Here is a 17086-nt window from a genome sequence, read left to right on the forward strand (position 1 = left end):
TTTCTCAGAAAGCTTCTTTCCAGATTTCATCTGAGGGTATTTCCTTTTTCAACATAGGCCTCTATGGGCTTCCAAATATCCCTTTGCCAATTCCACAAGAACTGTCTTAGCGAAAGGCTTCTTGAGGGGAAAGCTGTAACTCTGTGATATGATTTCACAGAACACAAAGAAGTTTCTCAGAAAGCTTCTTTCTCTTTGTTATCGGAGGATATTTCCTTTGGCCCTATAGTCTTCAAAGGGATCCGAAATATCTGTTCTCAGATTCCACAGAAATAAGGCTAGCAAGGAGATCCACGAAATACAGATGTAACTCTGTGAGTGGAAGTCACACATCACAGAGCAGTTTCTCAGAAAGCTTCTTTCCAGATTTCATCTTAGGATATTTCCTTTTTCACCATAGCCCTCTATGGGCTTCCAAATATCACTTTGCAAATTCCACAAGAACTGTCTTACCGAAAGGCTTCTGCTGGGGAAAGCTGTAACTCTGTGAGATGATTTCACAGAACACAAAGAAGTTTCTCCGAAAGCTTCTTTCTCTTTGTTATCGGAGGATATTTCCTTTGGCCCTATAGTCTTCAAAGGGATCCGAAATATCTGTTCTCAGATTCCACAGAAATAAGGCGAGCAAAGAAATCCACGAAATACAGATGTAACTCTGTGAGATGAATTAACAGAACACTAAGCAGTTTCTCAGAAAGCTTCTTTCCAGATTTCATCTGAGGATATTTCCTTTTTCACCATAGGCCTCCATGGGTCCCCAATATCCCTTTGCCAATTCCACAAGAACTGTCTTAGCGAAAGGCTTCTTGAGGGGAAAGCTGTAACTCTGTGAGATGATTTCACAGAACACAAAGAAGTTTCTCAGAAAGCTTCTTTCTCTTTGTTATCGGAGGATATTTCCTTTGGCCCTATAGTCTTCAAAGGGATCCGAAATATCTGTTCTCAGATTCCACAGAAATAAGGCTAGCAAGGAGATCCACGAAATACAGATGTAACTCTGTGAGTGGAAGTCACACATCACAGAGCAGTTTCTCAGAAAGCTTCTTTCCAGATTTCATCTTAGGATATTTCCTTTTTCACCATAGCCCTCTATGGGCTTCCAAATATCACTTTGCAAATTCCACAAGAACTGTCTTACCGAAAGGCTTCTGCTGGGGAAAGCTGTAACTCTGTGAGATGATTTCACAGAACACAAAGAAGTTTCTCCGAAAGCTTCTTTCTCTTTGTTATCGGAGGATATTTCCTTTGGCCCTATAGTCTTCAAAGGGATCCGAAATATCTGTTCTCAGATTCCACAGAAATAAGGCGAGCAAAGAAATCCACGAAATACAGATGTAACTCTGTGAGATGAATTAACAGAACACTAAGCAGTTTCTCAGAAAGCTTCTTTCCAGATTTCATCTGAGGATATTTCCTTTTTCACCATAGGCCTCCATGGGTCCCCAATATCCCTTTGCCAATTCCACAAGAACTGTCTTAGCGAAAGGCTTCTTGAGGGGAAAGCTGTAACTCTGTGAGATGATTTCACAGAACACAAAGAAGTTTCTCAGAAAGCTTCTTTCTCTTTGTTATCGGAGGATATTTCCTTTGGCCCTATAGTCTTCAAAGGGATCCGAAATATCTGTTCTCAGATTCCACAGAAATAAGGCTAGCAAAGATATCCACGAAATACAGATGTAACTCTGTGAGTGGAAGTCAGACATCACAGAGGAGTTTCTCAGAAAGCTTCTTTCCAGATTTCATCTGAGGATATTTCCTTTTTCACCATAGCCCTCTATGGGCTTCAAAATATCACTTTGCCAATTTCACAAGAACTGTCTTAGCGAAAGGCTTCTTGAGGGGAAAGCTGTAACTCTGGGAGATGATTTCACAGAACAGAAAGAAGTTTCTCAGAAAGATTCTTTCTCTTTGTTATCGGAGGATATTTCCTTTGGCCCTATAATCTTCAAAGGGATCCGAAATATCTGTTCTCAGATTCCACAGAAATAAGGCTAGCAAAGAGATCCACGAAATACAGATGTAACTCTGTGAGATGAATTAACAGAACACTAAGCAGTTTCTCAGAAACCTTCTTTCCAGATTTCATCTGAGGATATTTCCTTTTTCACCATAGGCCTCTATGGGTTTCCAAATATCCCTTTGCCAATTCCACAAGAACTGTCTTAGCGAAAGGCTTCTTGAGGGGAAAGCTGTAACTCTGTGAGATGATTTCACAGAACTCAAAGAAGTTTTTCAGAAAGCTTCTTTCTCTTTGTTATCGGTGGATATTTCCTTTGGCCCTATAGTCTTCAAAGGGATCCGAAATATCTGTTCTCAGATTCCACAGAAATAAGGCTAGCAAAGAGATCCACGAAATACAGATGTAACTCTGTGAGTGGAAGTCACATATCACAGAGCAGTTTCTCAGAAAGCTTCTTTCCAGATTTCATCTGAGGATATTTCCTTTTTCACCATAGCCCTCTATGGGCTTCCAAATATCACTTTGCCAATTCCACAAGAACTGTCTTAGGGAAAGGCTTCTTGAGGGGAAAGCTGTAACTCTGTGAGATGATTTCACAGAATACAAAGAAGTTTCTCAGAAAGCTTCTTTCTCTTTGTTATCAGAGGATAATTCCTTTTGCCCTATAGTCTTCAAAGGGATCCGAAATATCTGTTCTCAGATTCCACAGAAATAAGGCTAGCAAAGAGATCCACGAAAAGCAGATGTAACTCTGTGAGATGAATTAATAGAACACTAAGTAGTTTCTCAGAAAGCTTCTTTCCAGATTTCATCTGAGGGTATTTCCTTTTTCAACATAGGCCTCTATGGGCTTCCAAATATCCCTTTGCCAATTCCACAAGAACTGTCTTAGCGAAAGGCTTCTTGAGGGGAAAGCTGTAACTCTGTGAGATGATTTCACAGAACACAAAGAAGTTTCTCAGAAAGCTTCTTTCTCTTTGTTATCGGAGGATATTTCCTTTGGCCCTATAGTCTTCAAAGGGATCCGAAATATCTGTTCTCAGATTCCACAGAAATAAGGCTAGCAGGGAGATCCACGAAATACAGATGTAACTCTGTGAGTGGAAGTCACACATCACAGAGCAGTTTCTCAGAAAGCTTCTTTCCAGATTTCATCTGAGGATATTTCCTTTTTCACCATAGCCCTCTATGGGCTTCCAAATATCACTTTGCAATATCCACAAGAACTGTCTTACCGAAAGGCTTCTGGTGGGGAAAGCTGTACCTCTGTGAGATGATTTCACAGAACACAAAGAAGTTTCTCCGAAAGCTTCTTTCTCTTTGTTATCGGAGGATATTTCCTTTGGCCCTATAGTCTTCAAAGGGATCCGAAATATCTGTTCTCAGATTCCACAGAAATAAGGCTAGCTAAGAGATCCACGAAATACAGATGTAACTCTGTGAGATGAATTAACAGAACACTAAGCAGTTTCTCAGAAAGCTTCTTTCCAGATTTCATCTGAGGATATTTCCTTTTTCACCATAGGCCTCCATGGGTCCCCAATATCCCTTTGCCAATTCCACAAGAACTGTCTTAGCGAAAGGCTTCTTGAGGGGAAAGCTGTAACTCTGTGAGATGATTTCACAGAACACAAAGAAGTTTCTCAGAAAGCTTCTTTCTCTTTGTTATCGGAGGATATTTCCTTTGGCCCTATAGTCTTCAAAGGGATCCGAAATATCTGTTCTCAGATTCCACAGAAATAAGGCTAGCAAACATATCCACGAAATACAGATGTAACTCTGTGAGTGGAAGTCAGACATCACAGAGGAGTTTGTCAGAAAGCTTCTTTCCAGATTTCATCTGAGGATATTTCCTTTTTCACCATAGCCCTCTATGGGCTTCAAAATATCACTTTGCCAATTTCACAAGAACTGTCTTAGCGAAAGGCTTCTTGAGGGGAAAGCTGTAACTCTGGGAGATGATTTCACAGAACAGAAAGAAGTTTCTCAGAAAGCTTCTTTCTCTTTGTTATCGGAGGATATTTCCTTTGGCCCTATAATCTTCAAAGGGATCCGAAATATCTGTTCTCAGATTCCACAGAAATAAGGCTAGCAAAGAGATCCACGAAATACAGATGTAACTCTGTGAGATGAATTAACAGAACACTAAGCAGTTTCTCAGAAACCTTCTTTCCAGATTTCATCTGAGGATATTTCCTTTTTCACCATAGGCCTCTATGGGTTTCCAAATATCCCTTTGCCAATTCCACAAGAACTGTCTTAGCGAAAGGCTTCTTGAGGGGAAAGCTGTAACTCTGTGAGATGATTTCACAGAACTCAAAGAAGTTTTTCAGAAAGCTTCTTTCTCTTTGTTATCGGTGGATATTTCCTTTGGCCCTATAGTCTTCAAAGGGATCCGAAATATCTGTTCTCAGATTCCACAGAAATAAGGCTAGCAAAGAGATCCACGAAATACAGATGTAACTCTGTGAGTGGAAGTCACATATCACAGAGCAGTTTCTCAGAAAGCTTCTTTCCAGATTTCATCTGAGGATATTTCCTTTTTCACCATAGCCCTCTATGGGCTTCCAAATATCACTTTGCCAATTCCACAAGAACTGTCTTAGGGAAAGGCTTCTTGAGGGGAAAGCTGTAACTCTGTGAGATGATTTCACAGAATACAAAGAAGTTTCTCAGAAAGCTTCTTTCTCTTTGTTATCAGAGGATAATTCCTTTTGCCCTATAGTCTTCAAAGGGATCGGAAATATCTGTTCTCAGATTCCACAGAAATAAGGCTAGCAAAGAGATCCACGAAAAGCAGATGTAACTCTGTGAGATGAATTAATAGAACACTAAGTAGTTTCTCAGAAAGCTTCTTTCCAGATTTCATCTGAGGGTATTTCCTTTTTCAACATAGGCCTCTATGGGCTTCCAAATATCCCTTTGCCAATTCCACAAGAACTGTCTTAGCGAAAGGCTTCTTGAGGGGAAAGCTGTAACTCTGTGAGATGATTTCACAGAACACAAAGAAGTTTCTCAGAAAGCTTCTTTCTCTTTGTTATCGGAGGATATTTCCTTTGGCCCTATAGTCTTCAAAGGGATCCGAAATATCTGTTCTCAGATTCCACAGAAATAAGGCTAGCAGGGAGATCCACGAAATACAGATGTAACTCTGTGAGTGGAAGTCACACATCACAGAGCAGTTTCTCAGAAAGCTTCTTTCCAGATTTCATCTGAGGATATTTCCTTTTTCACCATAGCCCTCTATGGGCTTCCAAATATCACTTTGCAATATCCACAAGAACTGTCTTACCGAAAGGCTTCTGGTGGGGAAAGCTGTACCTCTGTGAGATGATTTCACAGAACACAAAGAAGTTTCTCCGAAAGCTTCTTTCTCTTTGTTATCGGAGGATATTTCCTTTGGCCCTATAGTCTTCAAAGGGATCCGAAATATCTGTTCTCAGATTCCACAGAAATAAGGCTAGCTAAGAGATCCACGAAATACAGATGTAACTCTGTGAGATGAATTAACAGAACACTAAGTAGTTTCTCAGAAAGCTTCTTTCCAGATTTCATCTGAGGGTATTTCCTTTTTCAACATAGGCCTCTATGGGCTTCCAAATATCCCTTTGCCAATTCCACAAGAACTGTCTTAGCGAAAGGCTTCTTGAGGGGAAAGCTGTAACTCTGTGATATGATTTCACAGAACACAAAGAAGTTTCTCAGAAAGCTTCTTTCTCTTTGTTATCGGAGGATATTTCCTTTGGCCCTATAGTCTTCAAAGGGATCCGAAATATCTGTTCTCAGATTCCACAGAAATAAGGCTAGCAAGGAGATCCACGAAATACAGATGTAACTCTGTGAGTGGAAGTCACACATCACAGAGCAGTTTCTCAGAAAGCTTCTTTCCAGATTTCATCTTAGGATATTTCCTTTTTCACCATAGCCCTCAATGGGCTTCCAAATATCACTTTGCAAATTCCACAAGAACTGTCTTACCGAAAGGCTTCTGCTGGGGAAAGCTGTAACTCTGTGAGATGATTTCACAGAACACAAAGAAGTTTCTCCGAAAGCTTCTTTCTCTTTCTTATCGGAGGATATTTCCTTTGGCCCTATAGTCTTCAAAGGGATCCGAAATATCTGTTCTCAGAGTCCACAGAAATAAGGCGAGCAAAGAAATCCACGAAATACAGATGTAACTCTGTGAGATGAATTAACAGAACACTAAGCAGTTTCTCAGAAAGCTTCTTTCCAGATTTCATCTGAGGATATTTCCTTTTTCACCATAGGCCTCCATGGGTTTCCAAATATCCCTTTGCCAATTCCACAAGAACTGTCTTAGCGAAAGGCTTCTTGAGGGGAAAGCTGTAACTCTGTGAGATGATTTCACAGAACACAAAGAAGTTTCTCAGAAAGCTTCTTTCTCTTTGTTATCGGAGGATATTTCCTTTGGCCCTATAGTCTTCAAAGGGATCCGAAATATCTGTTCTCAGATTCCACAGAAATAAGGCTAGCAAAGAGATCCAAGAAATACAGATGTAACTCTGTGAGTGGAAGTCACACATCACAGAGCAGTTTCTCAGAAAGCTTCTTTCCAGATTTCATCTGAGGATATTTCCTTTTTCACCATAGCCCTCTATGGGCTTCCAAATATCACTTTGCCAATTCCACAAGAACTGTCTTAGCGAAAGGCTTCTTGAGGGGAAAGCTGTAACTCTGTGAGATGATTTCACAGAACACAAAGAAGTTTCTCAGAAATCTTCTTTCTCTTTGTTATCGGAGGATATTTCCTTTGGCCCTATAATCTTCAAAGGGATCCGAAATATCTGTTCTCAGATTCCACAGAAATAAGGCTAGCAAAGAGATCCACGAAATACAGATGTAACTCTGTGAGATGAATTAGGAGAACACTAAGCAGTTTCTCAGAAAGCTTCTTTTCAGATTTCATCTGAGGATATTTTCTTTTTCACCATATGCCACTATGCGTTTCAAAATATCCCTTTGCCAATTCCACAAGAACTGTCTTAACGAAAGGCTTCTTGAGGGGAAAGCTGTAACTCTGTGAGATGATTTCACAGAACACAAAGAAGTTTCTCAGAAAGCTTCTTTCTCTTTGTTATCGGAGGATATTTCCTTTGGCCCTATAGTCTTCAAAGGGATCCGAAATATCTGCTCTCAGACTCCACAGAAATAAGGCTAGCAAAGAGAACCACGAAATACAGAAATTACTCTGTGAGATGAATTAACAGAACACTAAGCAGTATCTCCGAAAGCTTCTTTCCAGATTTCATCTGAGGATATTTCCTTTTTCACCATAGCCCTCTATGGGTTTCCAAATATCCCTTTGCCAATTCCACAAGAACTGTCTTAGCGAAAGGCTTCTTGAGGGGAAAGCTGTAACTCTCTGAGATGATTTCACAGAACACAAAGAAGTTTCTCAGAAAGCTTCTTTCTCTTTGTTATCGGAGGATATTTCCTTTGGCCCTATAGTCTTCAAAGGGATCCGAAATATCTGTTCTCAGATTCCACAGAAATAAGGCTAGCAAAGAGATCCACGAAATACAGATGTAACTCTGTGAGTGGAAGTCACACATCACAGAGCAGTTTCTCAGAAAGCTTCTTTCCAGATTTCATCTGAGGATATTTCCTTTTTCACCATAGCCCTCTACGGGCTTTCAAATATCACTTTGCCAATTCCACAAGAACTGTCTTAGTGAAAGGCTTCTTGAGGGGTAAGCTGTAACTTTGTGAGATGATTTCACAGAACACAAAGAAGTTTCTCAGAAAGCTTCTGTCTCTTTGTTACTGGAGGATATTTCCTTCTGCCCTATAGGCTTCAAGGCATCCGAAATATCTGTTCTCAGATCCAACAGAAATAAGGCTAGCAAAGAGATCCACGAAATACAGATGTAACTCTGTGAGTGGAAGTCACACATCACAGAGCAGATTCTCAGAAAGCTTGTTTCCAGATTTCATATGAGGATATTTCCTTTTTCACCATAGCCCTCTATGGGCTTCCAAATATCACTTTGCCAATTCCAAAAGAACTGTCTTAGAGAAAGGCTTCTTGTGGGGAAAGCTGTAACTCTGTGAGATGATTTCACAGAACACAAAGAAGTTTCTCAGAAAGTTTCTTTCTCCTTGTTATCGGAGGATATTTCCTTTGGCCCTATAGTCTTCAAACGGATCCGAAATATCTGTTCTGAAATTCCACAGAAATAAGGCTAGCAAAGAGATCCACGAAATACAGATGTAACTCTGTGAGATGAATTAACAGAACACTAAGCAGTTTCTCAGAAAGCTTCTTTCCAGATTTCATCTGAGGATATTTCCTTTTTCACCGTAGGCCTCAATGGGCTTCCAAATATCCCTTTGCCAATTCCACAAGAACTGTCTTAGCGAAAGGCTTCTTGAGGGGAAAGCTGTAACTCTGTGAGATGATTTCACAGAACACAAAGAAGTTTCTCAGAAAGCTTCTTTCTCTTTGTTATCGGAGGATATTTCCTTTGGCCCTATAGTCTTCAAAAGGATCCGAAATATCTGTTCTCAGATTCCACACAAATAAGGCTAGCAAAGAGATCCACGAAATACAGATGTAACTCTGTGAGATGAATTAACAGAACACTAAGTAGTTTCTCAGAAAGCTTCTTTCCAGATTTCATCTGAGGATATTTCCTTTTTCACCATAGCCTTCTATGGGCTTCCAAATATCCCTTTGCCAATTCCACAAGAACTGTCTTAGCGAAAGGCTTCTGGTGGGGAAAGCTGTAACTCTGTGAGATGATTTCACAGAACACAAAGAAGCTTCTCAGAAAGCTTCTTTCTCTTTGTTATCGGAGGATATTTCCTTTGGCCCTATAGTCTTCAAAGGGATCCGAAATATCTGTTCTCAGATTCCGCAGAAATAAGGCTAGCAAAGTGATCCACGAAATACAGATGTAACTCTGTGAGTGGAAGTCAGACATCACAGAGGAGTTTCTCAGAAAGCTTCTTTCCAGATTTCATCTGAGTATATTTCCTTTTTCACCATAGCCCTCTATGGGCTTCAAAATATCACTTTGCCAATTTCACAAGAACTGTCTTAGCGAAAGGCTTCTTGAGGGGAAAGCTGTAACTCTGGGAGATGATTTCACAGAACAGAAAGAAGTTTCTCAGAAAGCTTCTTTCTCTTTGTTATCGGAGGATATTTCCTTTGGCCCTATAATCTTCAAAGGGATCCGAAATATCTGTTCTCAGATTCCACAGAAATAAGGCTAGCAAAGAGATCCACGAAATACAGATGTAACTCTGTGAGATGAAATAACAGAACACTAAGCAGTTTCTCAGAAACCTTCTTTCCAGATTTCATCTGAGGATATTTCCTTTTTCACCGTAGGCCTCTATGGGTTTCCAAATATCCCTTTGCCAATTCCACAAGAACTGTCTTAGCGAAAGGCTTCTTGAGGGGAAAGCTGTAACTCTGTGAGATGATTTCACAGAACTCAAAGAAGTTTTTCAGAAAGCTTCTTTCTCTTTGTTATCGGTGGATATTTCCTTTGGCCCTATAGTCTTCAAAGGGATCCGAAATATCTGTTCTCAGATTCCACAGAAATAAGGCTAGCAAAGAGATCCACGAAATACAGATGTAACTCTGTGAGTGGAAGTCACACATCACAGAGCAGTTTCTCAGAAAGCTTCTTTCCAGATTTCATCTGAGGATATTTCCTTTTTCACCATAGCCCTCTATGGGCTTCCAAATATCCCTTTGCCAATTCCACAAGAACTGTCTTAGCGAAAGGCTTCTTGAGGGGAAAGCTGTAACTCTGTGAGATGATTTCACAGAATACAAAGAAGTTTCTCAGAAAGCTTCTTTCTCTTTGTTATCAGAGGATAATTCCTTTTGCCCTATAGTCTTCAAAGGGATCCGAAATATCTGTTCTCAGATTCCACAGAAATAAGGCTAGCAGAGAGATCCACGAAAGGCAGATGTAACTCTGTGAGATGAATTAACAGAACACTAAGTAGTTTCTCAGAAAGCTTCTTTCCAGATTTCATCTGAGGGTATTTCCTTTTTCAACATAGGCCTCTATGGGCTTCCAAATATCCCTTTGCCAATTACACAAGAACTGTCTTAGCGAAAGGCTTCTTGAGGGGAAAGCTGTAACTCTGTGAGATGATTTCACAGAACACAAAGAAGTTTCTCAGAAAGCTTCTTTCTCTTTGTTATCGGAGGATATTTCCTTTGGCCCTATAGTCTTCAAAGGGATCCGAAATATCTGTTCTCAGATTCCACAGAAATAAGGCTGGCAGGGAGATCCACGAAATACAGATGTAACTCTGTGAGTGGAAGTCACACATCACAGAGCAGTTTCTCAGAAAGCTTCTTTCCAGATTTCATCTTAGGATATTTCCTTTTTCACCATAGCCCTCTATGGGCTTCCAAATATCACTTTGCAATATCCACAAGAACTGTCTTACCGAAAGGCTTCTGGTGGGGAAAGCTGTAACTCTATGAGATGATTTCACAGAACACAAAGAAGTTTCTCCGAAAGCTTCTTTCTCTTTGTTATCGGAGGATATTTCCTTTGGCCCTATAGTCTTCAAAGGGATCCGAAATATCTGTTCTCAGATTCCACAGAAATAAGGATAGCTAAGAGATCCACGAAATACAGATGTAACTCTGTGAGATGAATTAACAGAACACTAAGTAGTTTCTCAGAAAGCGTCTTTCCAGATTTCATCTGAGGGTGTTTCCTTTTTCAACATAGGCCTCTATGGGCTTCCAAATATCCCTTTGCCAATTCCACAAGAACTGTCTTAGCGAAAGGCTTCTTGAGGGGAAAGCTGTAACTCTGTGATATGATTTCACAGAACACAAAGAAGTTTCTCAGAAAGCTTCTTTCTCTTTGTTATCGGAGGATATTTCCTTTGGCCCTATAGTCTTCAAAGGGATCCGAAATATCTGTTCTCAGATTCCACAGAAATAAGGCTAGCAAGGAGATCCACGAAATACAGATGTAACTCTGTGAGTGGAAGTCACACATCACAGAGCAGTTTCTCAGAAAGCTTCTTTCCAGATTTCATCTGAGGATATTTCCTTTTTCACCATTGCCCTCTATGGGCTTCCAAATATCACTTTGCCAATTCCACAAGAACTGTCTTAGCGAAAGGCTTCTTGAGGGGAAAGCTGTAACTCTGTGAGATGATTTCACAGAACACGAAGAAGTTTCTCAGAAAGCTTCTTTCTCTTTGTTACCGGAGGATATTTCCTTTGGCTCTATACTCTTCAAAGGGATCGGAAATATCTGTTCTCAGATTCCACAGAAATAAGGCTAGCAAAGAGATCCACGAAATACACATGTAACTCTGTGAGATGAATTAACAGAACACTAAGCAGTTTCTCAGAAAGCTTCTTTCCAGATTTCATCTGAGGATATTTCCTTTTTCACCGTAGGCCTCTAAGGGCTTCCAAATATCCCTTTGCCAATTCCACAAAAACTGTCTTAGCGAAAGGCTTCTTGAGGGAAAAGCTGTAACTCTGTGAGATGATTTCACAGAACACAAAGAAGTTTCTCAGAAAGCTTCTTTCTCTTTGTTATCCTAGGATATTTCCTTTGGCCTTATAGTCTTCAAAGGGATCCGAAATATCTGTTCTTAGATTCCACAGAAATAAGGCTAGCAAAGAGATCCAAGAAATACAGATGTAACTCTGTGAGTGGAAGTCACACATCACAGAGCAGTTTCTCAGAAAGCTTCTTTCCAGATTTCATCTGAGGATATTTCCTTTTTCGCCATAGCCCTCTATGGGCTTCCAAATATCACTTTGCCAATTCCACAAGAACTGTCTTAGCGAAAGGCTTCTTGAGGGGAAAGCTGTAACTCTGTGAGATGATTTCACAGAACACAAAGAAGTTTCTCAGAAAGCTTCTTTCTCTTTGTTATCGGAGGATATTTCCTTTGGCCCTATAATCTTCAAAGGGATCCGAAATATCTGTTCTCAGATTCCACAGAAATAAGGCTTTCAAAGAGATCCACGAAATACACATGTAACTCTGTGAGATGAATTTACAGAACACTAAGCAGTTTCTCAGAAAGCTTCTTTCCAGATTTCATCTGAGGGTATTTCCTTTTTCAACATAGGCCTCTATGGGCTTCCAAATATCCCTTTGCCAATTCCACAAGAACTATCTTAGCGAAAGGCTTCTTGAGGGGAAAGCTGTAACTCTGTGAGATGATTTCACAGAACACAAAGAAGTTTCTCAGAAAGCTTCTTTCTCTTTGTTATCGGAGGATATTTCCTTTGGCCCTATAGTCTTCAAAGGGATCCGAAATATCTGTTCTCAGATCCCACAGAAAATAAGGCTAGCAAGGAGATCCACGAAATACAGATGTAACTCTGGGAGTGGAAGTCACACATCACAGAGCAGTTTCTCAGAAAGCTTCTTTCCAGATTTAAACTTAGGATATTTCCTTTTTCACCATAGCCCTCTATGGACTTCCAAATATCACTTTGCCAATGCCACAAGAACTTTCTTTGCGAAAGGCTTCTTGAGGGGAAAGCTGTAACTCTGGGAGATGATTTCACAGAACACAAAGAAGTTTCTCAGAAAGCTTCTTTCTCTTTGTTATCGGAGGATATTTCCTTTGGCCCTATAGTCTTCAAAGGGATCCGAAATATCTGTTCTCAGATTCCACAGAAATAAGGCTAGCAAAGAGATCCACGAAATACAGATGTAACTCTGTGAGATGAATAAACAGAACACTAAGCAGTTTCTCAGAAAGCTTCTTTCCAGATTTCATCTGAGGATATTTCCTTTTTCACCTAAGCCCTCTATGGGCTTCCAAATATCCCTTTGCCAATTCCACAAGAACTGTCTTAGCGAAAGACTTCTTGAGGGGAAAGCAGTAACTCTGTGAGATGATTTCACAGAACACAAAGAAGTTTTCAGAAAGCTTCTTTCTCTTTGTTATCGGAGGATATTTCCTTTGGCCCTATAGACTTCAAAGGGATCCGAAATATCTGTTCTCAGATTCCACAGAAATAAGGCTAGCAAAGAGATCCACGAAATACAGATGTACCTCTGTGAGTGGAAGTCACACATCACAGAGCAGTTTCTCAGAAAGCTTCTTTCCAGATTTCATCTGAGGATATTTCCTTTTTCACCATAGCCCTCTATGGGCTTCCAAATATCACTTCGCCAATTCCACAAGAACTGTCTTAGCGAAAGGCTTCTTGAGGGGAAAGCTGTAACTCTGTGAGATGATTTCACAGAACACAAAGAAGTTTCTCAGAAAGCTTCTTTCTCTTTGTTATCGGAGGATATTTCCTTTGGCCCTATAGTCTTCAAAGGGATCCGAAATATCTGTTCTCAGATCCCAGAGAAAAAAGGCTAGCAAGGAGATCCACGAAATACAGATGTAACTCTGGGAGTGGAAGTCACACATCACAGAGCAGTTTCTCAGAAAGCTTCTTTCCAGATTTAAACTTAGGATATTTCCTTTTTCACCATAGCCCTCTATGGACTTCCAAATATCACTTTGCCAATGCCACAAGAACTTTCTTTGCGAAAGGCTTCTTGAGGGGAAAGCTGTAACTCTGTGAGATGATTTCACAGAACACAAAGAAGTTTCTCAGAAAGCTTCTTTCTCTTTGTTATCGGAGGATATTTCCTTTGGCCCTATAATCTTCAAAGGGATCCGAAATATCTGTTCTCAGATTCCACAGAAATAAGGCTAACAAAGAGATCCACGAAATACAGATGTAACACTGTGAGATGAATTAACAGAACACTAAGCAGTTTCTCAGAAAGCTTCCTTCCAGATTTCATCTGAGGATATTTCCTTTTTCACCTTTGCCCTGTATGGGCTTCCAAATATCCCTTTGCCAATTTCACAAGAACTGTCTTAGCGAAAGGCTTCTTGAGGGGAAAGCTGTAACTCTGTGAGATGATTTCACAGAACACAAAGAAGTTTCTCAGAAAGCTTCCTTCTCTTTGTTATCGGAGGATATTTCCTTTGGCCCTATAGTCTTCAAAGGGATCCGAAATATCTGTTCTCAGATTCCACAGAAATAAGGCTAGCAAAGAGATCCACGAAATACAGATGTACCTCTGTGAGTGGAAGTCACACATCACAGAGCAGTTTCTCAGAAAACTTCTTTCCAGATTTCATCTGAGGATATTTCCTTTTTCACCATAGCCCTCTATGGGCTTCCAAATATCACTTTGCCAATTCCACAAGAACTGTCTTAGCGAAAGGCTTCTTGAGGGGAAAGCTGTAACTCTGTGAGATGATTTCACAAAACACAAAGAAGTTTCTCAGAAAGCTTCTTTCTCTTTGTTATCGGAGGATATTTCCTTTGGCCCTATAATCTTCAAAGGGATCCGAAATATCTGTTCTCAGATTCCACAGAAATAAGGCTAGCAAAGAGATCCACGAAATACAGATGTAACTCTGTGAGATGAATTAAGAGAACACTAAGCAGTTTCTCAGAAAGCTTCTTTCCAGATTTCATCTGAGGATATTTCCTTTTTCACCATAGGCCTCTTTGCGTTTCCAAATATCCCTTTGCCAATTCCACAAGAACTGTCTTAGCGAAAGGCTTCTTGAGGGGAAAGCTGTAACTCTGTGAGATGATTTCACAGAACACAAAGAAGTTTCTCAGAAAGCTTCTTTCTCTTTGTTATCGGAGGATATTTCCTTTGGCCCTATAGTCTTCAAAGGGATCCGAAATATCTGTTCTCAGATTCCACAGAAATAAGGCTAGCAAAGAGATCCACGAAATACAGATGTAACTCTGTGAGTGGAAGTCACACATCACAGAGAGGTTCTCAGAAAGCTTCTTTCCAGATTTCATCTGAGGATATTTCCTTTTTCACTATAGCCCTCTATGGGCTTCCAAATATCACTTTGCCAATTCCACAAGAACTGTCTTAGTGAAAGGCTTCTTGAGGGGAAAGCTGTAACTCTGTGAGATGATTTCACAGAACACAAAGAAGTTTCTCAGAAAGCTTCTTTCTCTTTGTTATCGGAGGATATTTCCTTTGGCCCTATAGTCTTCAAAGGGATCCGAAATATCTGTTCTCAGATTCCACAGAAATAAGGCGAGCAAAGAGATCCAAGAAACACAGATGTAACTCTGTGAGATGAATTAACAGAACACTAAGCAGTTTCTCAGAAAGCTTCTTTACAGATTTCATCTGAGGATATTTCCTTTTTCACCACAGGCCTCTATGGGCTCCCAAATATCCCTTTGCCAATTCCACAAGAACTGTCTTAGCGTAAGGCTTCTTGAGGGGAAAGCTGTAACTCTGTGAGATGATTTCACAGAACACAAAGAAGTTTCTCAGAAAGCTTCTTTCTCTTTGTTATCGGAGGATATTTCCTTTGGCCCTATAGTCTTCAAAGGGATCCGAAATATCTGTTCTCAGATTCCACAGAAATAAGGCTAGCAAAGAGATCCACGAAATACAGATGTAACTCTGTGAGTGGAAGTCACACATCACAGAGAGGTTCTCAGAAAACTTCTTTCCAGATTTCATCTGAGGATATTTCCTTTTTCACCATAGCCCTCTATGGGCTTCCAAATATCACTTTGCCAATTCCACAAGAACTGTCTTAGCGAAAGGCTTCTTGAGGGGAAAGCTGTAACTCTGTGAGATGATTTCACAAAACACAAAGAAGTTTCTCAGAAAGCTTCTTTCTCTTTGTTATCGGAGGATATTTCCTTTGGCCCTATAATCTTCAAAGGGATCCGAAATATCTGTTCTCAGATTCCACAGAAATAAGGCTAGCAAAGAGATCCACGAAATACAGATGTAACTCTGTGAGATGAATTAAGAGAACACTAAGCAGTTTCTCAGAAAGCTTCTTTCCAGATTTCATCTGAGGATATTTCCTTTTTCACCATAGGCCTCTTTGCGTTTCCAAATATCCCTTTGCCAATTCCACAAGAACTGTCTTAGCGAAAGGCTTCTTGAGGGGAAAGCTGTAACTCTGTGAGATGATTTCACAGAACACAAAGAAGTTTCTCAGAAAGCTTCTTTCTCTTTGTTATCGGAGGATATTTCCTTTGGCCCTATAGTCTTCAAAGGGATCCGAAATATCTGTTCTCAGATTCCACAGAAATAAGGCTAGCAAAGAGATCCACGAAATACAGATGTAACTCTGTGAGTGGAAGTCACACATCACAGAGAGGTTCTCAGAAAGCTTCTTTCCAGATTTCACCTGAGGATATTTCCTTTTTCACTATAGCCCTCTATGGGCTTCCAAATATCACTTTGCCAATTCCACAAGAACTGTCTTAGTGAAAGGCTTCTTGAGGGGAAAGCTGTAACTCTGTGAGATGATTTCACAGAACACAAAGAAGTTTCTCAGAAAGCTTCTTTCTCTTTGTTATCGGAGGATATTTCCTTTGGCCCTATAGTCTTCAAAGGGATCCGAAATATCTGTTCTCAGATTCCACAGAAATAAGGCGAGCAAAGAGATCCAAGAAACACAGATGTAACTCTGTGAGATGAATTAACAGAACACTAAGCAGTTTCTCAGAAAGCTTCTTTACAGATTTCATCTGAGGATATTTCCTTTTTCACCACAGGCCTCTATGGGCTCCCAAATATCCCTTTGCCAATTCCACAAGAACTGTCTTAGCGTAAGGCTTCTTGAGGGGAAAGCTGTAACTCTGTGAGATGATTTCACAGAACACAAAGAAGTTTCTCAGAAAGCTTCTTTCTCTTTGTTATCGGAGGATATTTCCTTTGGCCCTATAGTCTTCAAAGGGATCCGAAATATCTGTTCTCAGATTCCACAGAAATAAGGCTAGCAAAGAGATCCACGAAATACAGATGTAACTCTGTGAGTGGAAGTCACACATCACAGAGCAGTTTCTCAGAAAGCTTCTTTCCAGATTTCATCTGAGGATATTTCCTTTGTCACCATAGCCCTCTATGGGCTTCCAAATATCACTTTGCCAATTCCACAAGAACTGTCTTAGCGAAAGGCTTCTTGAGGGGAAAGCTGTAACTCTGTGAGATGATTTCACAGAACACAAAGAAGTTTCTCAGAAAGCTTCTTTCTCTTTGTTACTGTAGGATATTTCCTTTGGTCCTATAGTCTTCAAAGGGATCCGAAATATCTGTTCTCAGATTCCACAGAAATAAGGCTAGCAAA

Source organism: Macaca fascicularis, chromosome 17, assembly GCF_037993035.2.
Source record: "Macaca fascicularis isolate 582-1 chromosome 17, T2T-MFA8v1.1".
NCBI classification, from domain to species: domain Eukaryota; kingdom Metazoa; phylum Chordata; class Mammalia; order Primates; family Cercopithecidae; genus Macaca; species Macaca fascicularis.